The 26,529-nt window shown below is 37.9% G+C and overlaps 1 protein-coding gene and 1 long non-coding RNA gene across 3 annotated transcripts in view; one reads left to right on the top strand and one right to left on the bottom strand.

The window, feature by feature from the left end:
* TMEM117 (transmembrane protein 117) overlaps positions 1-26,529 on the top strand; it is a 193,006-nt gene that overhangs the window by 33,956 nt on the left and 132,521 nt on the right. The gene's annotated exons all lie outside the window — the stretch shown is intronic.
* Positions 22,657-25,297, bottom strand: LOC113953930. Its single transcript, XR_003530055.1, has 3 exons — positions 25,119-25,297; positions 23,364-23,439; positions 22,657-23,227 (listed from the first exon to the last, which is right to left on the bottom strand). It is a non-coding gene; the product is annotated as an uncharacterized LOC113953930 (long non-coding RNA).

Genomic DNA, 26,529 nt, shown 5'->3' with positions numbered 1-26,529 from the left:
GCTGTGACACGCTTACACTATGCAAATGTATATAGAGGGAGGAAGTTTAATATGTTATACAAATTATGGATATTGCTCTAAGAATGCAGAAGGCTACAGTCTGTAAGTGGTTTTCAAGTTAGCCTTTTTATTGCAAGTTGTTGTCCCAGCTGGGATCCTAAAGCACAGGTGTCTAAAGAGGTCATAGCAAAAGAAATTATAGTTTTCCAGTACTGTGATTGAAAAGTGTCTTGAACCAGGATTAATACCTGAAAACTAAAGTAACTGAAAATTCCAAACTAGTTCAAGGTGTTTCAACCTTTATAACTAAACTTACTTGCAGTTATATCGCCTGATCAAAAAGTACCTCTTGGTTCCATGTGCTAAATCTGCCATATGGCTTCTGTCTTCTTGAGGTAGATTTCATCAAGCTTTACCTTCTCCTAAGGTAGGAAATAGCAAATAGCAAAATAGCAAATAGCAAAATAGAAAATGCTTAGTATGGGTGCAATTGCAACATGATGATTCTGAAATCCCAAACCCTTTAAAGACTAAGAAACTCATTCCTTAAACCACACTCTCTCTGCAGAGAGAGGACAAAGGAGATCTTTGTCCATCACAAAACAATTGACATAGAATCATCATAGATCCCAGGGAGAATGGATGTAGACAGGATACTAAAGAGCTCCCTTATCCATAAAGACATCCCAGGAGTACCCCATGGTCATCAGGATCAAAGGCTGCCAAAAAATCCTGTGGCATAGTTGGTGCTTTGTTATCATGAGGTATCCATAAAACAAGTTAATCAGGTTGAGAACAACGTTAATCACTTTGTTAGAATGACTGAAATTAATAGGAGTTTGTGAAGAAAACTGAACAGTGAGAAAAAAAAGTTATCAAAGCCAAATTATTTTCCTGTGGACTCTTTTAGGTAGCTTAGGAGCAAAGGCCAAACTACAGAGATTCAAGTGACACATCCCAGTTCTGAAAGGAGTTTTTTGTCAAGACATAGGCAGAAGACCCAGATCAGGAATTAGGTACTTCTCATGCGTGCTACCTGAATTAGTCTCAGGTACTTGTAAGTGTTTACGTAAGAATTATAGTAGTAGCACTGTTGTAAGACCCCCTTTTGCCAAAATCAATGAAGGTTTTAGAAGGTTGTTGCTGATAAGAGGTGCCAGAGGGAAGAACTGAAAGTGCTGAGCCCAGTCAGACGTGTTAGCTGGGAACAGCAGGTACAAAGGATGCTGGATGCTGTGGTGGAAGAAACATGAGAGAGACAAAGGCATGTCCAGCACCAAAGCCAAAGACAGAGGGACAGGTAGCCCTGTGGCTGTGTCATAACTGTCCTGTTGTGTTGCCATGGTGAGACTGATGTGACTGTGGGAATGTCTTAGGGCTTTATAGACTGATTCCCCTTTCCCCTTTTCAAATAAATATCCTTTCTAGTGCTAGGGTTAACTTACTAGATAAACTGATCACAGCACAATGTAGTTAAGCCTTATGCAAAATTAATTGATGGTGATGTTACATATTTTGTATTTTCTTTTTATTCTTTTTTAAAAAAATAAGTACTATGCTTGCTTAAAATGAAAAAAATTCCACAACTTAAAATATGCAAAAGATCAGTTAATGTTTGAATTAATATGAAACTGTAAATGTAAGAGTTAATGAAGAAACTAATTCATTTTCTGATGGTGTAGTAAAATTGGCCATTTGTGAAGTATTTCTGTTCATATCAGAGAATAACAAGGCAGATTTCCTCTGCCTATCATTTGGGCACTCACTTCTTTTTTTGAAGCCACAGGTAATGGCTACGACATTACTTTTCTTATTTCATACTATGGATTGAATTGACACATAGACACTGGGAGTGTTTTCCCTTAATCACATTATGATATTGTTGCTGTGGCATTGTCTGGTAGGATTGTGTGAAAATGCTCTGCTCTGTCAGCCCTATTACCAGTTCAGGAACTATAGCATTGCTGCTACCTATGTGTCTGGTGTTCTTTGGCCATGACAAACACAAGCTGAGTCTCCTGAAGACTGAAAAGTACTTTTCCCTGACCCAGGTGAGGCCATGTGTCTATGGGTAATATGTCTATGTAGGAGGCTGTAAGTCCAAAGATACCTCCTGAGGCCTGTTAGGGTGTAGGCCTTTTGGAATGGTCAAAGTAAGAACGTAGTGTTTTATATAGGAAATCAGGTCCTCAGGTCATCTCTTCTCACCACGAACTAGGAACTCTGTAAAACTGTAATCGGTACTACTAAAAGGTTTCTTTTCTTTGCCAGGGGAAAACTAGAGTTGGGGTTTATCTTCTGAGAGGAACTACTGCCAGTTTCCATTAGCTGAGGAGCTGGTCCATTACTGTCTTTGTTTCTCCAGTTTGCTTTTAGCTTACAGGAGGACACTGAGATAAACACTGTTTTTGAAAAATAGAAATTTAATAATGAACACTTGCATAAAAAACAGGGTTTTTTAAGAAGGAAAGGCTTCCTGAGACTTTCCATCCTTCTTCATTTTGGCTGAAAACCCTGAAGATATCAAGTACCTCAAATGGAAAAATATGTAGCCCAGCTGCCACCCTAGTGAGACATTTGCCTGCAGCAAGTACTGCTGCTGTATTCTCTTTTTTGTCATTCTAACAGAACTGAGGAGAAGAGAGCCCACCTGTCCCTAGCATCCCAGCCAGCAGCGAGGTAGGTGGTAGCAGCAGATGAGTAGGCAGTTTGTTTCCCAGCCCTGTTAGGCTGTTAGAGGGGAGGGTGCAGTTGTGATGGAGGCTGCTGAACATGAAAGTCATGGCAGGGAAGAGAAAGAATTGGAAAGTGCGGGAAGAAATTTTGCAGGCATTTCCTTTCCCCTGGTAGCAGCAGTAGCAGCAGCTGATGTGATTCAGACAAATTTGGACCACATCGTGCTTTCAGTTCCCACAGGGTAACATAGGATAATGGTCTCTTGTAGTGCCCTTCTGATGGCTCTGAGTGCATCAAATGCCTTGTGTTTGAATGTGACTGCTTATGTGAACTAAACTGAGCACTTGAGGTAATCCTTGCCAAGATTATGGCCTTAATGCCAGTGGTTAACCTGCTCTTGCTAGAGAGGGCAATTTAAAGTATCTGTTTTCTTCACCATTTAGCAGTACAGGAGAGGATGGATGAAAATCGAAAACCAGGTTTACTTTCCAAGGCCATATGACTTGAGTTTCTTTATGCTTTTCTGATTGCAGTCCCTCCCAGAAGTACATGCATTTGTGTGACACATTTTATTGTCATCTTGAAAAATCACTCTGCACAGACTTATTTATAGAAATGAATGAGTTTAGCAAGTGATAATGCTCCACGTTGCTTTATCCAGTGGTATAACCATCAATCACCCTAAAACTACAACAAAAATAAGTTGTCAATTTAAAGAATATTTACCTGCATTTTTCAGCAATTGCTTGTTTTCCGAGTTGGCTTAAAGAGAATCTCACAATGTGATGTAAATAAAACTGTGCTTTAGTGATTAACCTTCAGGGTTAATGCAGTTTTTTAAAAGCAGGGTATCACTAGGTGACACCTCTTCATTAATATGTTCATACCTCTACAGATTAGCAGACTAAAAGATATACTTGTTCCTGTGAAGTTTTAAATGTTTGATTCAATTTAAAAATAGACTATATTTTTCCAATCTATTATGTATTTTTTATCAAAATTTTATGATTTTTTCACCCAGACTAGAGGGTTCTAACATTCTGGCTATGAAATGGAAGATGTGAACAATTTTTGGGTTTTTAGAAAAAAATCCGAGTATATTCCAGTAAAGGAAAAATGGTTGAAAATATACTTGTTTGATACCCATTTTAATCTCCATGGATGTAATGGAGAGACTAGAAATACTTACCAGATAATAAAGAGTGCATATTAAGATGGTAGAGTGATGCTGCATCTCATTCCTGTTACTTGTATTATTTTAATTGATATTTACCTAGGTTAATCTAAAATGAAACTAGTAGTATTTTCACTATGAAATTAGACTTGAATCCTTAGTCTTCTCTTAGCAATACTCATAGTGTGGAGAAATCTTCATCCTAGGCCCTCAACAGGAAAAAAGACAGGAAATTTGGGGATGGGGAGAAATCTTTAAGATTCAATAAAGAAAATTTAGTCTACAAAAATACTGAGGAGCTTAAAGACTTTCTTCCTTTATTTTATTTTTTTTCCCCCAGTTGATTACTCACATTACTATTTTTTCTCTCAATGTGTCTTTGTGCCAAATCTTGAGTTCCTTAGTTGGAATACCCACTAGATGATCCAGGATTTTTTTGTTTGGTGATAGCTGCAGGACTTCTTTTCCTGGTTAACAACAAATAGTGTCTTAGAATGTCTTCAGCCTTTTTCACTGCAATACACATTTTAAACTTTTCACTGCTACACTTATCTACAAGTTTTGAAGTGAATGTTTTTATTTGCTGCGCAGTAACAGTGTACAGAGTTTTGAGACAGGACTTACTCCCATTCTTTTATTTTTCTGTATTTGTGCCCAAACTGTGTATTATGTAGTTTCAGCACCCAAAGGAACTTCATATTCAAATAAGTAGCAAAAACCCCAATTACAGCAAATTGAAGCAGTTATTTTGAATAAAACATTGAATGCTTGCTCTTAAAAAGGTAACAATCTAAAATTCTTCAAGAATTCAAAGGTCGCTTTGAATCATGTACAAATAACTACTTCTGGTGGTACCAGAGGGCAGAAAAATTTGCTAAATTAATGAAAATAACTTCTTTATAATTAATGTACCCAAAGCTTTCTCCATGTTATCGTTGTTCAATTAAATTTAGGGCTAAAGCTTTTTAATAAACATGACAGTTTCAGACAAAATGCAGTTATATCCACTGAGATATTTACCTTGTCCATTCTGCAGGAATATTCTATGAAGGGAGGAATACACAGCATATTTTAGTGTTTTGGTTGAGTTTGTTAGGGAATTGGTACATATATATAAATTATATATATGTATGTATGTAGAATCAGAGGAACTGTGATATATGGTGGTTTCTGAAAAAATGAAAAGCTACTTTTTTTTGATTCTATGGGTTTGTATACCTTTCCTTAAATACATTCCTAGGAGTCAATAATATAAAGATTTTTTTCTCGTCTTTTTTTTTAAGTATGGAAAACTTCTAGTGTAATACACTTGAAAATAGCTGAGTACCAAAATTCCAAAGTTGCATGCTGAAATTGTATTTATATGCACATGCAAAAAGATTAATGTAGGTTAGTGTACAAAAAATTTTCCAATCAAAAAATTTTCCATGCAAAGACTTCTTACAGAAAAGCCCTAAGTATAGGTTAGAAATATTTTGCCACTTACCAGTGCTCACCTAGGAAAGCATAGGTTGGGAATTTATTTTTAGAGACATTTTTACTGTAAAAGAATCAGCATGACTGTGATGGAGAGCACTGCTGGCTGTAAAAGTTGAAACCTGAGTATAATGAAGCATTGAAAATGACACAGTTAGAACCTATCTAAATGGAAGTAACCTGTAAAATGCATTGTGATAAAGTGGCTTTCAATGACACATGCTCTGAAAAATAAAGATGGCACAATAGGTTCTGCTTCTTTCAGGTGACCCATTGTAATACCTCCAGTCTATCTAACACTAATGGTAACTGAGAACATAAACTGATGCTACGTAACAGCAGCATTTGACAAGTACAATTAGTCCTCATCATCATGGCTGGGCTTTGCAAACGAAGATTTGGGGAGGGCTCTACCCACGTTTGTCACAAGCGCACTGGTGGCTAAAAAGGCCAATACGAAATAGGCATGTCCGGTTGCAAAAGGCACAGCAGAAAGACTCCTTAGGAGGTATATTCTGCAAGACACGATTCTTTCTGCTTTGTCTTTTCTCCTCGAGAGTGATCCTGCATGCTACAGAGATGAATAAATGATAATAAAATCAAAAGAACCTTTTTCTGGCCTTAAAATTCTTGTGAGGCTAAGAAAGGGAATATTCCTTTAGTTCTCTGCAGTACCAGGAGAGTGACACCCCACTCTGTATAAAGTACAGTAAGGGAACTTGCAGAGGACTTTTGTTCTTGGCTTAGAGGAGTGAAGGCCAGTCCAGTGTGCACTCCCTGGGGCCACCCTGTATGGCAAGTCCAGTCTTGAGCAGTGTGAGCAAGGGCAGAAACTTCAACATTGGTTCTGTGACACTGCTGTTAGCAACCTGTGTGTTCTCTGCTTCTTGGGTTTAGTTCTGAGGCTCTCAAGACTGGCTCAGGGACAACAAAAAAAAAAAAAGAAAAAAGAAAAAAAAAGAAACTTCACATTAGAGACTTCAGAAACATAGCACAAAAGCCTGGAACTTTCCAGGGCTGAAAATATTCCTCTTAGCAACAAGTAGCACTTGGGGTTACACAGTTAGTATAAAGACAGTTAGTCTTTTTCAGAGTTATATTGTTGATAATTGAAATGACTTTTTCACATTTACCCACTAGAAGCATTCTATGCTGAAGCAATTTCTGTATATGCATGCAAAAAGGTGAATGTAAGCTAGAATAGGAAAAAATGCAGGAAAAAAAGAATCCTGCCAGTAAGGTGAAACCAAAATTCAATAAACTGGAGCATAACATCACCACAAACCATCTACATACGGTTCTTGTGACTCAGAAACATTGATCTTTTTAGATATTTCAGTTTTGAACTTTTTCAAGTAAGAATTGTCTGTCTTCTCCAGGAGTAAATGGTTAGTTCTCATATTGGCAGGGTTGAGGAAAACCTTGGTTTTTTTCTGTTGCTGAAAGCATCCTGTGTCCAGGAGACAGGCCATACCCCAGAGTATTACCACACAGTGGATATTAAGATCCAGGTTCTCCCAGTTCTACTTTGCTTTATGCTGTCACTCCATAAATGAAGTGAATCACAAGCAGTAAATAAGTAAATGAGAGTTCATGCAGTGTCAGAGAGATGTCTTGCTGTGAGATTCTGTAGGTATGAACACTGCAAAGAACTGTATGTGTTACTAGTTCCAGGTGCTTTTCATTTTAAAATGAGAACAGAGTGAAAATGCCTGTAAATAAATAAAATATTTTGTTTACCACAAACTTATGCTCAGGATTTATACATTAAAAATTACAGTAGGCTGGGATAGAGAATTTAAAATGTCGTTAGGACCTCTCTGATTCTTAACCTGGGTTTTTTAATTTCACCACTTCCGCTCACCTTTTCTGGAAAAAAAAGGCCAGGGAAGGAACTTTGCTTTGTCCAAAGCACTGGACAGACTTCAGGCTTACAGAGGGACTGGGGGCACATTGCTGAAGATGATTAATTGCAGAATAGTTTAAACAGATCTTTATTTTGTGAAGATCTGCAATTGCCTGGTGTTTTTTGGAAACAAAAGTGATTGTGGTTAAAAAAATTCCTGAATGTAAGTCATCTTGTCCATTAAAGGTTAAAAAAGAATCCAAGTGTATCTTGTTACAGAGAATGCCGTTGTGAAGGAGTATTTTTGTGCTGATATAAAGCTGGTGGTTTATCCAGGGATTTTTTGCTACCATGTATGAAAAACTATATTGAAATTCTAAAATCGGAATTAAGGCAGCTAGAGGGCACTGTTGCTAAACATTTGTGATCTGCTTCTTAACAAGACCTGATTTACTTGCCAGACATAAATTGTAATTCAGAATTAACAATAGCTTTAAAGTTATCCCATGTGTCTTTTGTCATATTTAGAATGCATCAAAATTACTGTAAAAAAAGCATTTGAAAGATATGCTGTTTCTGTCTTTCATGAGCTTTTGAACAAAGAGACAAAAATATAGAGAAGAGTATTATTGAGGCCCCACAAAAGAATACATTGACTATAAACTATACAGTTATTTACAGTGCCATCTGTACATTTTCAGATGCTGAAATCTTCTATCTGTTACTCACATTTGTCTAATTGATAAATAGTTGTTAAGGGAAGTTGGTATCAATATGTTGTACCAGAATTTTATGTATGTAAATCAGTGACAGATTAGATATTCCAATATATGTCCAAAGGTGCTTCCCTGATCAGGGATTCAGTGCAGTGCATAAAATATTGCTTTCTGAGTTCGTTTGGTCTTTACTCTGAATGTTTGGGAAACTGAGTGAAACAAAAATAATTTTCTGTAGCCTGATCAGTTACTTCACACATAAGTAGCAGTATTTCATCTGTGAAATGTATCTCTTGAAAATTTTAACAAATAAAGATTCCAGACTTTGACTTACTAGAATGGCAACTTTTGAATGCACAAGGCTGGAGTGAAAGTTCAGATTTTGTTGTATTGATTTCCTCAAGGAATACCTTAGCCCTCCTGTGACCTCATTTAAACCAGCAGAACACCCTATTGTGAATTGATTCTCATGTGAGCAAAGTACACCAAGTCTGTTCATAGCTAAACTGCTATGAATTAATCAGTCAGGTGCCAGATAATCCACTCTAAATCACAAGGTAATCTTTGCTGCATAAGTGATATAGGCACAGCTAATGGAGAAAATACATAGGCTTTACAAAATCTAATTTTAAATATATACGGAAAAGTATACTGAGATACTTAGGGCAGTGATGAAATTTAAAATAAGTGATTCATAGTGCTAGGTTTTGTTTCCTATATAAAAATGTTGACAATCAAAGGATGTATTACATTATTTTTCACAACTCCAGAGTTCTTGGCTTATTAATTCATCAGGATGCAACATGGCTACATATAAGATTTGTTAATGCGAAGTTTGCATCTGACATGTCTGAATGCTTTTATCTACATAAATCACATAACAGTTAACTGCTGTTATTTAATTACACTATCTATTTGATGGAATCATTTATTAATCCCACCTAATTTGGTGTATGATGGTAACTGCTCACAATTGTGCAGTTCAGCTGGGATTAGTTTCATGCTGGGTGTTGCAGCTGCACCATGACTCAACTCCTCTCTTTTGTCTCTGTTTTATTCAGGAAGATGACAATATAGGTAACAGCTGAGCCAGTTGTCTGTCTTGAGTTTATTAGTGGCTTGAATGCATGCTCAAGGCAAAGATAAAATTATTTCTGTCCTTAGTGAGTAAGATCTTTCCTTTTCAGACTGCTTATGATTGAGCCTATTCCTGATTTTTGGATTTGGTATTTTCCAGTGTCATTGAAAAATATGTATCTTCACCTTTGCAGCAGTACTAAGTATATCCTGTAGAACATCTGAATTTGCACTAGGCTTGCAAAGAGTAAATATAGGTATTGAATATTTTCACCCTACCAATAGCTATTCTACTTCTGTGACTATTGAAGAAAGTATACTTTTAAAAATGTTAATTGGAACCCACTATAGTGACTTAAACAAATGGTTGCACTAAGTGTATTAAATTCATGATTTTTAAGGTTTGTTACCATCTTAACCTTCAATAGTTTTAATTAAAGCTGTCTAATTTTTATCAGTTTGATTGTTCTCTACTTTCAGTGAGAGAACTGTATAATAAACCACGAAAAGAAAATGAAAGTTTATTGGAGTAGGTATGAAGGGGTCAAATTGACTTGCTCAAATCCCTAGATTACAGGTAAACTACCCAGAATAATTGATTCCTCTCATAAAATTCAGTCTCAATGTAAAAATAAATGTATTAATGCTTTGTCCATTCTGAGGTATGTTTGTGGCAATCTAACATACAGAGGATTGTTTCTCTCTTTTGCGTTCCTCTGTCCAACAGGAGACTTGTTTGGCTCCCCTCTGTCTTGTGTTATAAAGATCAAAACTAGAGTAACTCAAGGATTTGGTACAGTGCATGTTTTAAATAGAAGTCATCTCAGCAGTTCATTCTGCAAGATAACTATTTCATAGATGTAATTCTGTATAATCCCAGAAGTTCACAAAGACCTGTTTTTTCTTTATTATTTAGAGAAATAAATGTGAACCAGGAAAATTCTCTCTCTACAACAATGTTTTGTGACTACTTAAACTGTGATTTCAGGTACATGTAATGAAACCTGAAAACTGCTTTTATTCAGATTATTTGATAATCCTTTAATGCAGTGAGCAGTTTTGGTTCCTGTAATAATTCTCTAACATTGTTGATAATGTACTTTACATCTAGGTATTATAAGACCAAATATAGAGAAATACCTTCTTATGCACCTGTTTTTCCCTTGTTCATGCATCATAGTCAGATAGATGGTTTGAAAGGCAGGATGGATTCAAGTCTGATTTATACTGATAAAAGACTTTCCCAGGTAAATGAAGACAGACAGGGATTGATTGTCAGACAGTATTTTTACTAATAAATGCTAGAAGAGGATTGTGTATATCCAGTTTCCTGTCTTGTGTGTAGGTGGCATTTATGGGGGTACTAGAGCCTAGTCACAGAGCTCTCACTGTATTGCGGCCTGTGATTCGTGTGAAAGCCCTCCCTTAACCCACTCTTAGGGATGAGCTTTGCTTCTCAGTCCACTGAGCTTTGTCTGTGAAGATGTTATTTACCCTTTATCCAGTCTGACTGCCTGTATATTGGGGTCCATTAAATATCTCCTAGTTCTGAACATTAATGACTTGCCGGTGCTCAAATATCCTACACCAGGGACTCTTGTCCTCTGTTGATAATATGCACTGGGACTGAAAGATGTACAGAAAGAAAAGGCGTCTGGGGCACCTGACCACCTTAGTGTTTTGATTGCTTCTCTCAGTGCTCATCTAACAGTTGATGAAAACGGGATACACCTCATGCTGTGCAGCTTTACTCCTTTCTTCTGTTTTTTCTATGGCCAAAAGGACTTCTAGTTTAAACCTCTTCTGGCCTCTGTAACAAAGGTGCCTGTTTTTTGTAGGAGAATGAGTGTCCTGTGTCTACTGCTATTGCATGGTATGAGCTACTCCTGGTGCTATGGGAAACGTTGGGAGATGGGAGAATGATGAACCTGCAGGCTTCATAGATGAGTGCCTTGGAGGCAGAGCATAGTAGCTGGCTTCTTGTAACTCCTTTAATATATGGTAGAACAAATACTGAAATTAGTGCATTGCAAGTCAAATGCTCTCAGTGCCCAGCAGATGACTGTCTTGCAGGAGCAATGGGTGACATGGGAAGGAGATAGTAAGATTTGTGTAGGAGTGGCACAAAGCCCAGGCAGAATGTTTGAATCCCCTGTACTGGCACTCCTCATGTTAGTAAGGAAATGTAGAGGTAGCAGTCACTTTTTGGATTAAAAGTATTCCTATTATGATGGGGTTTTCACATATAATTGTGCTTCCATCATCCTTGAGTTTTTCACAGTGTTTACTAAGGCCTTTTGAAGCTGTTTACAGTTACGGGAGATTGCCTTGTTTCCTGCTGAAGGCATTTATTGTTCAACAGGAACTCTTTGTTAGTTTTGGGGTTTTTTCCCCCTGGTTTACAGTAGACAGTACTTTTTTTTCTGATTGCTGTGTTAATAACTAAAAGAGGCTATTACTAAACTCATTAAAAAGTCAGTATTCTAACAGGTTCCAGGTAGTCCTAAAATATACTTACTGTTAACAGGTTATTGATTTTAGTATCCAGTGTTTTTTCACATTCCTCCCACTATTTTCAGAAGATCTGCAGTGGTCTTACTTACTGCTCTGGAATCCTATGGAACTGTGCTGCCATGGTGAAACCAGGCAGCCAGGGCGGTGTTGTTTAAGCATTCTTGGATGTTAATAATAAAAATCTGTAAGTAAAGTACTGGCAAATAAAAACATAAGGCATATAGCTTGTTTCTAGATGAGGCAGTGGAAACAATACAAAAGGCAGACCTTCAGAAGAAGTATGTAAAATTTCATCTGTAGCATCACACTTGACAGGCTGACAGATTCACAGGTGAAATATACTTTGAAAGAACAGTAAATGATACTAAAATGCATTGTAGCACTTTCCAAAACTTCTGAAAAGGTTCTGTAGAGTTGAGGTGTGCAGTTCCTGGATTTTTGTCCATTTTACCGAGCATGCTTTGGAAAGGGAAGGTGTTGCTATAGTTGAAAAAGTTTTGTGGTGCATAGTTTGAAAGACAAACTAACTTAGAATCTCAAAACAAGTGGAAACTTTATGACACTTTTGCAGTTACTCCTTTATAATGCACTTGGGGACAACAGGGAAGCCACAGATTGAGAAGTCTGATATTCCTACTGGACAAGCTGGTAGGACCAATGGATGTAAATTTTGTAAACAAACATACTGTATTAAAGATGACTCCAATAGAATCCTTCTACAAGAGAAGATCATACCTTAAAACAATCCGTTAAAGTTCTTAAGGCATCACTGAATATGTGGACTAAGAAATTCAATTTATATAGATCAATTCAGGTATAAATTACTTGAATTTCCAAGTTTTTCAAGAAGTCTCTTACCACAGTCTTTCAAGACTCTTAGTCAGGATTAGAAGGAAGGTGTATTGAGAGAAAAACAGCTTGTTACAAGCCAAGAGATAAAGGGTAATAATAAATGGTTAATTTTAAGAATGAAAAAATATTATTAGGAGTGTATTAAAGGGTTCTGTGCTGATGTCCGACTGCTAAGTATCTGCAGAAGTACACTGGAAAGGAGGATAAGGAGCAGAATGGCAAAGGTTTTGATAGTACTGAGTTCAGCGTAGCAAAAATGAAAGCTCACTGCAAAGAGATACAGAAAGATTTCACAACACTAAATTAGTAGATGACAAAATGGCACATGACAAGCTATTCCCTCACAGGAAATGGGGCTTGGAGTTAATATAGGTAGTTGTATAAAAATTGTCAGTGCAAAGGTAAGCAGAGGGCAAAGAAAGAGAATATAAAGAATTACAAGGAAAAGAGCAGAGAACAAAGAATTGAGTTTAGAACAAGAAACAGAAATCATTGGGCCACTGCTCATACCAGCAATGCTCCTGCATCTTGAATAATGTACACGGTTCTGCTCCCCCTTCAGAAAACAATATGAAGAACTCAAGAATGCATAAAGAAGGGCACCAAGGATGATCAAAGGAACACCTTCCATATAACAAGCTGTTAAGTAGACCGAAGTCTGTGAAAAGGTCTATAAAATCGTGGATGGCACAGAGAGAATTAACTAACAACCATTCTCACTGTTTATCCAGCTATCAAATTTAGATTATATCAAGTAATATAAAAAACATGCTATGGAACTCATTGCCACACAAAAGAGTAAATGTCTGAGTAGATACAAAAGCAATTCATAAACTCACGGAACAAAAGTTTATTGGAGTTTTACATGCAATGATAACACCTTTGTCTGAGAAAGTCCTTGAGCCTCAGGTTGCTGACGGCTGAGAATCTGTGATGGGGAGGTATCAGCTATAGGGTTTCTCTATTCTAATACTTTCCTTGGTCATCTGACAGAAGTGAAATATTGGGACAAATGTTTGATCTGGCAAAGTAGAGCTGGTTGTGTCTCAAATGTTAGATCATAATAAAAGGGATATTTCAAAAAGTGTCATGTTCACATTACACTGTATGAAATACATACTGAAGAACATTACAGATCACATCCCCAACATGCCCTTTCTACCATTCTCTAAATAGAAAATTCATGCTTTCTGAGGCTTCCTCTAAGTAATCTCATGAAAGATAAGAATTATCTTCTAGATACCTGAACTGCTGATAAGATCATGAGTGATGACCTTAGAAATCTGGAAATGCTTTGGCACTGAAAGGAAGCTTAGTAAAAAAGTGGGGAAAAGAGTGAAGTTTCCTCTTTGATGACTCACATATATAGACTTACAAATAGGAATATTGATTGGAAATGCTGGCCTGTGTTTATTTACCCATCTGAGATCTGAGATTCTGGTCTTGTATCTATTTCTATTTGGGATTCTGTTTCTGTGTTATTCTAATTTGAATAGTAGCTTTTGATTCAGTATATATTATTTAAGAGTTGCAGCAAGTACAGGGCCTTTGTATCAAACTTAACTAAGTATCCATCAGAGAATGAATATTTTCTCATTCTCACAATGCTGCTAAACAGATAGGAAGTATCACATGAAGAGTCTAACAAAGTTCCAAAAGAGTGAGATAGTAAATTACAGAAGTGTTATATGAGAAGTAGATGAAAAATTGGTGAATGCTTCATAGAGATGTTTCAGTTTCATCAGTGAGCTTATGAATTGACTTCTGTCAGATTATTCTATTATAAAATCTTGTTCTTTCATTTAAAAGAGACTGCTGATGAAAGATGGACATAAGAAAATAAAACCAGAAAGGTGTTTTGAAAGCTTTTTGTGGTACAGCAGAGATAACATTGTAAATTCCTCGGGATACACTAGTTCTGTCCAAATCCTTCCATTTATTAACAAATCTATATTAAAGACAAAGTGCCTGTTTCATTCAGTCAGTCTCCAGTTCATTCACTCATTCATACAGCACCTAACAGACACTGGACTAAATATATTCCATGAAATGTTTTCCCTGCAGTCCTAAAATATTAGTTAATTAAGCCATCAGTACCCTGACCCTAAAGAGTGACATCTTGTTATAAATACCCAAAGAGGGAAACGTTTGAAAGCTTGACAGGATAAATCAGCTCCTCTCAGTTTCTCTGACACCCACACATACACATGCTCATGTGTCATCGAACATGTTAAACATTCAAACCCTTAAATTTGTGCAGTATCTGTCCTTGTATTTGCAATTTTCATAGTGTTTATCACCATAAGTGTACACATATTATGGTTCCTTTTTTCCAAATCATGTAGGTAACACATTTTTGTTGCATGTCATTAAGTATAATTTTGGCTTTGTTGTCAGACTGCTAAGTGGCAGTGAAGTGTCTGCAGTGTGCATAAAGCAGCATCTTGTAATAGACTGCAGATCCCATGTTAAAACTGAAGATGAATACATTTAAAGTTGCAGAAGTATAGCCTGAAAAATTGTCAGCAATAATTCAATTGTGATGTGTTCATGTATTTCTTTTTGACATGTGTGTATGCATGTCGATATTAATCTTCCATGAAGATCAGTTACAGTATTATGACCAACAATTAGTGGCCCATCCTTTTGCTTAGCTAAAGGATATTAGTTCACAGAAAGAATATCAACAGTTCTGCTGCTTCTGTAGAACATGCAGAAAACTGCAAGGTCTCAAAAGGCAGTATTTCAGTACTGCTAGTAGTGTGTACATGTGTTTTCAGAAACACATGCCTCAGTCTCAAGGATTACCTGTGCAGGAATAGGATGCAGGACAATAGATTAAATTTTAACTGCGCTTGTATAATATAAACACAGAAGATTAATAAAATATGACAGCAGTGCAGATGAAATTAATGTGTTCTTGGTTTTTGTTCACTTATGCTGGAATGTTAGGAAGTTTTCTGATGGAAACTGTTCTTAAGAAATCGCAACTTTAAGAATTGAGGTATTTTGGAGGCCTCTTTCTTTGCCATGATAAATTCTACTGGTTTATGTCATAGACTTTTTGTCATAGATTTTTGGAGAGCAGGGCATTTCCAAGGTTGATGATTTTAACAGTTAAACATTTCTACTTTGTTTCTACTTTGTTTTGTTTAGTTTAATCTTTCCACCATATAATGATGTTACTTGATTTTTCGCTGGATTAAAGCGCTCTCTGCTATCAATAATCTCCTATGTAAGTACTTGTATAGTGTAATCAAGTCCTCTCTTAATCTTTGCTTTGATCAGATAGACACAAATTCTTGTCTGTCACCATAAGGCAGGATTTACAGCCCTCTGATTATCTAGTGGTTCCTGTATAAATATTTTTACCTTTTTTTCCTGATGTTTTCCTTCAGAGCGTCAGAACCCAAAACAGCACTCTGACAATACACTTGCTGTCCAAAAATACCTCCATACAGAGGCGGAATACCATCATTACCGGCTTGATAGGTATCCCTCTGCTGATATTCCCAGGGATGTTGCTATCCATTAGATATAGTACTGCATTGGGACCTTGTGCTCTTTTAGCTGTAATGATGCTCATAGTCTCATATTGTGCTTTTCCAGATGATATCCTTCTTATTTTACAGATTAAGATTATTTTACAGAATATTAAGATGTTACTTGAATGAACACAATGTAATGATTTTCAGTATAGCTCTGTGTCATCAGCAATTTTATTAACAATAAACCTGTAATGTTTTCAGGTCAATGACAACTGATCTTGTAGAATCCCAGGACAATATGTACAGGACTGCATCTTATAATGTAAAATAATTCACTGCCTATTCTTTTGGATACTGATTGTGAAAAATTGATTTGATTTTGCATTTAGACATATCATTTAGAATGGTTCTAGTGTGTTGCTGCTATACGTGGTGTGTGTTTGAAAGGTAGCTTCAAGTTGGTGGGGCTCTTAAATCAGAATTTTTGAGACAACTCACCTACATGAGTATTTTGAGAATACTTATATACTTGAAGTCTATCATATACTGAAACGGTTCTTTTCAGGTTGTTTGTGATAATCCATGTTGTGAAATAGTGATAAGTAAAAAGTCATTGTCTACCATTTCAAAATATGGTTCCTGGTTTGTTGGTTGGTTGGTTGGGGTTTTTTTTGTTAAAATTTTTATCCAGCTGTTTATGCATAAAGTAACTTTTTTAAAGGGAATCAAATCCATAGGCAGTATTGTTGTGAAAGGTGCTGTCTTTCTTGGCTCCTCGAAAGTTCACCTCTCCTGTTACTGAAATCAGTGGAGCTAAATAAATTTTTATCAGCTAAGGATCTGGCTCAGCTTCTGTAATAAATTTTGCATTCATTGGGTAGGTTGACAATCAGATGTTCTGAAGTCAGTCTTTTGAAATAAAAAAAAAAAGTTGCTCTGGAGATATCTGCTTTGCTTTATCCTTCTTCCTCCCACTACCTCCAGAAATACTCCTCTTGCTTTCCCAGAGCGGGTGGAGTTTCACAGAACATGAGGAGGAAAACAGAGCTGTCCTCTCCTAGGCGCCACACTGGTGAAGATATACTATATTTCTCTAAGCTCTCTTCTCTTGTTCTGTTTTTTCCAAACTCAGATCCCTTATTGCAAAGAATATTTTCTGCCCTGAACAACCATGGAATTTTTCAGACATATTGTAGCAATTTGGAGTTAGGTACCTGGCAGTCTGTTGCTAGGGGTGAAGTTCTGCATGATGTCAGGCTGAACTCACAGTGACAATTAAGTGATTTGACTGATACTGTGATACAGGAAAAGCTATATTGGGAATTTTGTTTTCTTTTCAGAGGAACACCAGTGATTTCTAAAGACTGCAGGCATGAAATACTTGTCTTGTAAGAGTGTTTTCTTCTTGCTACCATCTGTGAAAATTTGAGGCTTTAAACATTTGTGTCATGCATTTCTGTGTGGGAGGTGTGATACTTTCAGTTTAATAAATGAGACTTAGCTTGTTTACAATATATCAGAATTGACTATAATTTGGACACTGTGCATCTGTTCTGGAAAATGTCTAGTGTACTTACTTTATAATGGAGTGTGATTAAATTTAACTTGATTTCTCCTGCAAAATGAAGTGTAATTAATATTTAATTTGTTATCCTTCGATAATACAGTATGAAGCTGCTGTCAGTTAATTGGAAGCAATTAATTCATTAGCTAGAAATGATAGTACTGCAGGAACAATGAGCATAGATAGCTGGGTGATGAGAATGTCTATGGGAGACCAACAAGTATAGTTCAAGTCTCCAGGCCACAGATTTTCTTCAATAGTAAACCATCCAGTATTAGTAAACTATTTGCTACCAAAATATACATCTGTACCTGTTTTAAAATCTGGTTTTGCTTTGTAAACTCCTCCTTGGAGTCTGACTTCATTTTTAATTGCTCTTTTGTATTGGAAATCTCCTTCAGACTGCTGAGTGTTTGATTTGGTTTGGCCACTGCTCTGCCTTTCAGGAGGCAAGCGCTTGAGAGAAGGTTCAGGGAAGGAGCAGGGTCAGGCATGCCACTGAGGGTTACTTGATATCTTGGTTAATACAGGAAATCTTTTTTTTTTTTATTCCTGGATAGATGTGAGCCTTCCCACCTGGAAAATGGAAAAAGAGGGAATAGAGCCTGAGAAACAGAGCCCTCTGCCACCACCTGCAAACAGTTAGACAGGAAATTTGAATGGAAGTAGCCAGTTTACAGAGATGCACGCAGACCATTACAAAGCACAGTCTTCAGACAGACCAATTTGCTCACCACTTCAAGAGAAGAAGGGATTTGAGATGTTTCTTATGTACTTTAGTAGTTAAAGGACTTCATATGACTCTCCCAGCTCATTAAATCTAGCTAAATTATTAAATGCAGACATGATGGACTCTCTTCCCGTGGTCTGACTTCTCTTCTGGGGCCACATAAGGGCCCACCAGTTAGAGTCTCTTCTCCTTGTTGTCGATATTGCAGCAAAAAAGAAACATCTGTTGTCATCTATAGGTCTTTCACATGAATAGCCTAACTGATTGGTGTGCTGTGGCCTGTGTTGTCTTCATGGAACCACTTCAATTGGCACAGTCAAGAACTACTGTTATTAGTCTTGTTCCTTATTTGATGGAGGCTCTATTTCTGCTTCCCCTAATCTATTTGCATCTCCCAGAAGACCAGATCTTGGGCTGGTTCCCTGTCCTGCTGTGCTTATACATCATGGACTCAAAATTGAAGATGAGATCTCCAACTCCTGAAGAACTCTCTTATTGTGAAAACTTATCTTCTGATATAGTATAGATCTTGTGAGCTTGAATATCGAAACATTTTTCTAGAGAATCTACATCTATTCCAAAATAGTTTTACCTGGGTCTTCTTGACAAAATTTGCCCTCGCTTGGAAAAGGCATGAAAAATAACCTCTTTCACAGTTAGATAGTCAAAGTGACAAGAACATACTATGTGCTAAGCTAGGACTAACTACTAGCCTTCTCAAAAGGATAAGAATAAACACGGACTCATCTTGCTTCCAGTTAGGCAAGAGGAACCTGTGCAGCCTATATCTGTGTTAACGAGTTGCATCGCAAACCAGGAGTGGATCTGTAAAGCAGATAAAAAAAAAGGAGGTGTTGAGGGCTCAGCATCCTTGCTGTGTGCAATTTAGGGTGTGGGGTGTGTGTGAGGGAGTTCAGCCTGCGTCTAGTCTGGTCCTGGAATGCACACCAGTGCCACTGCAGGAACATAGAAGGTTGGAGCTGAGTAGAGGGCTGGGACCCCACTACTGGTCAGCCTTACTTTTCAATTTCAGTTTTTTCCTTTCACTTTTTATATTCCTCACCACTGGGAGACAGCTACATCTAGGATCCATAACAGCACTATTCTGCAATGCAGCCTTGAAAATGGTTTGTGTTGTGGGCAAACAGATGCTCTGTAGAAAGATGTGGAACAACCTTTGATCACATCCAATGAAAGTTCCAGTTTTGTTCTGTCTCAGAATAAGTAAGGACGCATGTTGCTTCAGGCCATTAGACTGGTTGTAATAATTTCCTTTTGTGTCATTTCTCTGAAGTTCTGTGGATCACTAAAATGAGACATCTGAAAACCAGTGCTCTGGATGCAATACTGTAGAGGAGAAATGTGGGCTAAACTGAGAAAACCAAGTTTTAATTCCTGTCTACTTACAGTGTGTATTTTTTGTCAAAGTATCTTTTGTTTAACAGATGCACCAAGTTATGATTATCTGTTGGTATTGTATGCCAAAGACCATTACAACATCAGTGGGACTGTCTTGTTCTGCTGTTCTTTTGAGGGGAAAAACTTCTTTAGAAAGGAGAGTTATTGGTGTAATTTGCTATGGTTAAAATATGCACAGTGATACCACAGAATGTTAAAATAATCATAGAATCAACTGGGTTGGAAAAGACCTCCGAGATCATCAAGTCCAACCCTTGATCCAACACCACTGTGGTTACTAGACCATGGCACTAAGTGCCACATCCAGTCTCATCTTAGAAACCTTGAGGGATGGTGAATCCACCACCTCCCTGGGCAGCCCATTCCAATGCCTGATTACCCTCTCTGTAAAAAATTTCTTCCTAATATTCAACCTAAACCTCCCCTGGCACAGCTTAAGACCATGCCCTCTTGTCCTGCTGCTGGTTGCCTGGGAGAAGAGACCGATGCCCACCTGGCTACAACCTCCTTTCAGGGAGTTGTAGAGGGTGATGAGGTCTCCCCTGAGCCTCCTCTTCTCCAGGCTGAACAACTCCAGCTCCCTCGACCTCTCCTCATTGGACTTGTGTTCAAGTCCCTTCACCAGCCTTGTTGTTCTTCTCTGGATCTGCTCCAGCAGCTCAATATCCTTCCTGAACTGAGGGGCCCAGAACTGGACACAGTACTCCAGGTGTGACCTCACCAGTGGTGAGTACAGGGGAAGAATCACTTCCCTGGTCCTGCTGGCCACACTGTTTCTGATCCAGGCCAGGATGCCATTGGCCTTCTTGTCCACCTGGGCACAATGCTGGCTCATGTTCCTGTCAATCCAAACGCCCAGGTCCCTCTCTGCCTGGCTGTTCTTCAGCCACTCTGTCCTCAGCCTGTAGCACTGCATAGGGTTGTTGTGGCCAAAGTGAAGGGCCTGGCACTTGACCTTGTTGAACCTCATCCCGTTGGAATCAGACCATCTCTCCAACTTGTCCAGATCCCTCTGCAGAGCCCTCCTGCCTTCCAGCAGATCAACACTCCCCCTCGACTTGGTGTCATCTGCAAATTTGCTTATGGTGGACTCAATCCCCCCATCCTTAATAAAGATATTTAGCAGAACTGGGCCCTACACTGATCCCTGAGGGACACCACCAGTGACCGGTCGCCAACGGGATGCAGCACCGCTCACCACCACTCTCTGGGCCCGGCCCTCCAGCCAGTTCCTAACCCAGCACAGAGTGCCCCTGTCCAAGCTGTGGGCTGCCAGCTTTTTCAGGAGAATGCTATGGGAAACAGCGTCAAAGGCTTTGCTGAAGTACAGATAGACCACATCCACAGCCTTCCCCTCATCCACCAGGTGGGTCACCTGATCATAAAAGATCAGGTTGGTCAGACAGAACCTGCCCCTCCTAAACCTGTGTTGACTGGGTCTGATCCCTTGTCCATCCTGTAGGTGCTGTGTGATTGCATTTAGAATGATCTGCTCCATAACCTTGCCAGGCACTGAGGTCAGGCTGACAGGCCTTTTCTGGAACTGTCTGCCCTTCAGACAAACAGTGGTTAGTTGTCGAGTTTTCCAAAGTGTCCTTGGATGAAATCGTGTTGTACCACAAGGAGCAGTAATACATAAATAAAATATTTGTTAGTGTTGTTCTCAGCATATACATAAATAAAACACTGTTGCTGTATGTTTGTTTTCGCTGGGACTCAGCAACAACAAAAAAACTTCTGTAGTGATACTACTTTTTTCCACTCCAGTTTGAACCTGTGTAAGTAACCTTCTGAATACCATGCCAGTGTATTTCTCATAGCTGTTTACACATATCATATAAGTTATTTTGTTTAGTTTTATTACCTGCAAATATCTATCATATTGTAAGAAAAAGTAAAAGGCTGTAACATATTGGACCACTTGTCTAACTTTTAGAAACATCCTATTCCTGACAGTGGTCAGACATCGGATAAAGGATACAGTGATGCTTCTTCCAGTGTACCCTCAACTCTTTCACCAGTGCAGTGCTTAGAAGCTTTAAGACCTATATGGTGTATCTATATAGTAGTACTTAATACTCTTACATGAATCTATTATAGATATAGCAATTTTTTCAAATTACCTGCATTTTTGGCTGCTATAGTACCCAGCAAGAAGAACTCTAGGCTTACACTACACACTCTGGAAAATACTTACTTTTTTAAAGTTCCCGATAATTTCATTGACTACCTCCTAGTTTTTTCTCTTAGGTGACAGAATGAATAATACCCTCTGTTCATATTGTTTCTCCTTTTATAATTTTGTAGTTATAACTCTGTGTATGTCTTCTGCTGCTGTTTACCTTCTTTTCTCTTAAATGTCCAAATTAATCCTCAAAACTGAGATTATCTTCAATGGTAGCCAGCAAACAGAAGTGGGGACTAATTTGTTTTTGAAACAAAACACCGCAGAAGGAGGACAGGGAGGACAAAGGCCATCTTGAATTAATGACATTATGGTACATGGAGGGTCATCACCAGGTGAAATTTCAGTTTACAGCGAAGGAAGGATCACATCATAAAATGTAGATAAAATGGAATTTACTTTCTGAGACATACAAAATTAAAAAAAGAAAAAAACCACCATAAAGGGAAATTCATACACTGTAGGTAGATGAATTCCCTAAGTTGTCACAGTCTGCATTTTTCTTTCCTTTATTACACCTGCATGTGGGTAACTCCCTTAGAATTTCTTATTGCTCCTTATGTATTAGTACAGTAATTTAGCTACCACCAGACACCTTGCAAAAGAAAGCTAAAATTCTACTTACTGCCATTGAAAAAAGGATTGTTATTATACCCAGAGAGTAGAGAAGTAGACCAGAGCAGAGGGAATGATTTTTTTGCATATTTCCTCTATTGTATAATATTTCCTATATGTCCCTTGTTTCATCATGAATAAAAGGGCGTTATTCAATCTGCTGGACTACAGTGCTGTTTTGGCTCAGGAAGGGAAGCTCCTATTGAAAACACCACTCCAAAGAATATTTTCATCTATTATACTGGTATTTCTAACTCTTACTTTGCAAAAGACAATCACACACTACTTGGGATTGTTGCTTCTTTTCAAAATAGTTAAAAACATTTTGTCAATCTATTTGTCAATAGAAAGGATGTTATTAGGGCTGTGGGACCAAAAAAATGACCTATTTCTTTTGGTTTGCAGAGTAGGGATATCTGTGCCAAAAGCTTTTCCCCACCTGCGTATACCATCACAGAATATTTATTAATTTTAAATAATTTGATCTTGATGCTTGCAGATAAAATTAGTTAAGGCAACAAGAAACTTTAATGAACAGATGACTTGAACACAGTACAAGACAGCGAAATTCAGAAGTAATGCTCTGCTGGTGCTGCCATTTCAAAATTGAAATAAACTGAAATAGTTTAGAGTGTGATGGAGTAAAAATACACTATTGTCTTCTATGAAGTTGGTATGAGTTCTGCTTAGACCAGTGGTTGCTCTGTGCAAGAACATTGGATGACTGAGTTTCAGAACAAAGCATTAGTTTTGCAAGGTATGTCCTCTCTTCAGAAGTTTTGCAATGAGACTTTAAGAGCTTTATTCTATCTACTGCTCAGTAATGAAAGCTTTGAAAGGGACAGTCTGATTGAAAATGCTGCCATTCCAAGGATATCTTCCTGCTTGTGGACCACTGAGAAAGAGAAAAGAAACAGCATCTGTCAGTCGATCTATATATTCAGGAGAGGGAACAGGAGAAGGGAAGGTACATTTATTTCCAGTTGTGGACATTGTTGAGAATCTTACTCATGCTTTAAGTACATACATACATGTTTTGGCATCAGCAGTTGCAAAACTGGAGTGAAGGTAGAAAGCTTCTTGAGGAACCATTTCAGACGCTGAGAGCTAGGACCAAAGAGAAGTGGAAACAGCAAAGTATAAATATTTCTAAATTGGGTTTCATGTCATAGAACTCCCTCAAATGTCCTTCTAGATAGATGTGGAAGTCCATTTTCAAAAAATCTCATTTTCTGATTTAATTTTTTCCATTTTGACCACTGCAGTACGAAAACCCCCTTGTTAGCTCTGCTTATGGTTTCTTACTGATACCTTAATAATGAACCTTAATCTTAATGTAATTCTAACCCCTTAATCAATAAATTTTGTTGTAATAACAGTAATTCTCATTAGCAGTTATGTAATTTCTTTAATCTACCAGGATATTTGCATTCATCATGTAGGTATATCTTCTATCAGCCTCTAAATCTACTGGACAAAGTATGTCAGAGAACTTAGGTGACATTTCTGTATTTACAGAAGTTATGGGTTTCAACAGTGGGTTGAAACTCTTGAACTACTGGTTTTCAGCACTCCTGCAGTATGTCATTAAAACTGTTAGCACACTGCCATTCCTGAAGTCTTTCCCGAGTTTTGTTGTGCATGTGTCTGATTTCCCTGCAGCAGATTTTTCTTGACATCTGCTGTCAAGATAACTGTAGCTAGATTGAGGTGAAAAATGCACTGGCTCTTCAAGTGTCCTGTTTACCAAAAACTGGTACTACAGACAGACCCAGCAGGGCAATAAAAAGCAACCAACCAATCGTCATAAATTTGTATTACAACTGGATAAAACTTTTAATTAAGAATTTTCTACAGAAACTGAGTTTTCTGCCAAATTAAAATCTTCAACAGGGCAGTGTTTACTTTTTTTAACTTTTAAGGAGAGGTAGTTTAAAAATGTTGGCTTTTAAAAGAGTTTTCCATTACTCCTTGCATGAATCTAAGTCACTGTGCTGGTTTATTAGACTATAGGAGGTATGATTTGGATAACTCATGTCTTCATGTTTCCATGTCACCAATGTTCAACAGGCAGACTGTAGCTCTCACATGTATTGTATCTTCTCTGGTAGAGGGATAGATAGCCCACAACACAGCATAGAAGACATTTTTCAAAACTGCAATTTGGAACTGAAAATTTTTCCTCAGAAAGTCTTCCTGTATCAATTTTTTGCCCCAGTTTCAGGGAAAAATGAGTATTGAAATAATTAGTTTATTCAAAAATATAAAGTTAATTTTTTTGCCAGCTTAGACTTGCATATAAAGTTATCAGCTAATTCAGAATTTTTTCAGGATTTTTTTCTTCATTCAAATGAAAGAAAAAACCATCCCTGGGAATCTTGGAATAAAGTACAGAGTATTTTACATATTTGGCCTTTATAATATGGACTGGGAGTCATGCAATCATACAATAACATGATGTAGCACCTGATATGGTTTGAAGCTGGCTCCCTGCCAAGTCCCCAAACCTCACCACAAGACTTCCCCCACCTCAAACCAAGGGAGAAGAGGGGAAAAAAAACCCAAGAGAACCGAAACAAGAGAGAGACAGCTAAAGCAATATGTATAAATATATTTACACTTATATTACAGTTATATACAATGGAAATATATATACAATTTCAAAAGGAAAAGGGAAAGGGAAGGGGGAAGGGAAAAAAGGAACAAAACCAAAATAAAATATATATATATCCCGATCAATAGCCCAAGATCTAGCAACTAAAAGAATTAGCAAAAGAATATCTTACTACTCTCCTTGGGAAAACAGAAAAGTCGCGCTGGAACAACTGCTGGCAACCCCCGTCTCCCAAGGTTGGCAAGGCCTTACCAGTCCTCACTGCCCAACACAACAGACTCAACAGCAGGGAAACCTGCACCTCCAAAGCCACTGGAAGGAAAGAGAGCGAAGGCCTCTCCTCCTTTCTTCTTACAGTCTGGTTTACGTAAAAATTGTAGGGAATACTGGGTAAATCTAGACCCTTCCTTGGTTACAAACTGGTCACCAAGGAAGGCCTAGACTAAACTACCACAAGCACCTTTAACAACTTCTGCACAAAATGCATGCTTTATGTCTACCATACTTAGCAGCAACACAGGCTTAATATTCTTAACCTGCTGCAAGCCATGCAGACAGTTCATTAACACTGTTGCTTGTATGAAGCATGCCTGTATTTTGTTCTTTATTACAGTTTTTGCTGTCAGCGGCTCTGAAGACAGACATTTTTGTAAATAAAAATGTGGGAAAGATCTCTGGGATCATTTTGGAAAGACCTTTCTTGCATTACCAAAAGAATTGAACGTGACCTGTCAATGCGCACTTGCAGCCCAGAAAGCCAGTCTTATCCTTGGCTCCATCAAAAGAAGTGTGGCCGTCAGGTCAAGGGAGGTGCTTCTGCCCCTTTACCCTTATTCTCTTGTCATCCCACCTGGAGTACTTTGTCCAGCTCTGGGGCTCCAGTACAAGAAAGTCATGGACCTATTAGAGCAGGTCCAGTGCAGAGTTACGAAGGTGATCAGTGGGCTGAAGCACTTTTCCTGTGAGGACAGGCTGAGAAAGTTGGGATTGTTCAGTCTAGAGAAAACTCCAGGGAGACCTTCTGGAAGCCTTTCAGTATTTGTGCCTATTACATGTGTGAACTGGCTCTGTCGAAACAGCGGCATCAGCAAAGTACTGATAAGGGCTCATAAGAAAGATGGAGAGAGACTTTTTACCAAGGCCTTTAATGACAGGAGAAAGGTCAACAGTTTTAAACTGAAAGCGATTGGATATAAGGAAGAAATGTTTTATGACAAGGGCTGAGAGACGCTGGAACAGGTTGCCCAGAGAAGTTGTGGATACCCCACTATTGGAAGAGTTCAAGGTCAGGTTGGATAAAGATTTCAACAACCCAGTCTAGTGAAAAGTGTCCCTACCTGTGGCATGGGTTTGGAATTAGATGATCTTTAATATCCCTTTCAACCCAAATAATTCCTTAATTCTATGATTCTCTGGAATGTTCCCAAATGCCCAGTTGCACCTGAACTTTGGTTTGGTTTTGCTCCTTTCATTGGATGAAGAAACCCAGACTGTCATTTATTGGAAGTTAAAGAAGGTATTATCCAAAAGATACATAATTTCTTTTCTGTCATCAGAATAAGTTTGGAATTGATAGAAATGTA

This window comes from Corapipo altera, unplaced genomic scaffold, assembly GCF_003945725.1.
Source record: "Corapipo altera isolate COAL_440 unplaced genomic scaffold, ASM394572v1 1, whole genome shotgun sequence".
NCBI lineage: Eukaryota > Metazoa > Chordata > Aves > Passeriformes > Pipridae > Corapipo > Corapipo altera.
The sequence above is the reverse complement of the archived record's forward strand: the minus strand, read 5'-3'. Positions and strand labels throughout refer to the sequence as shown.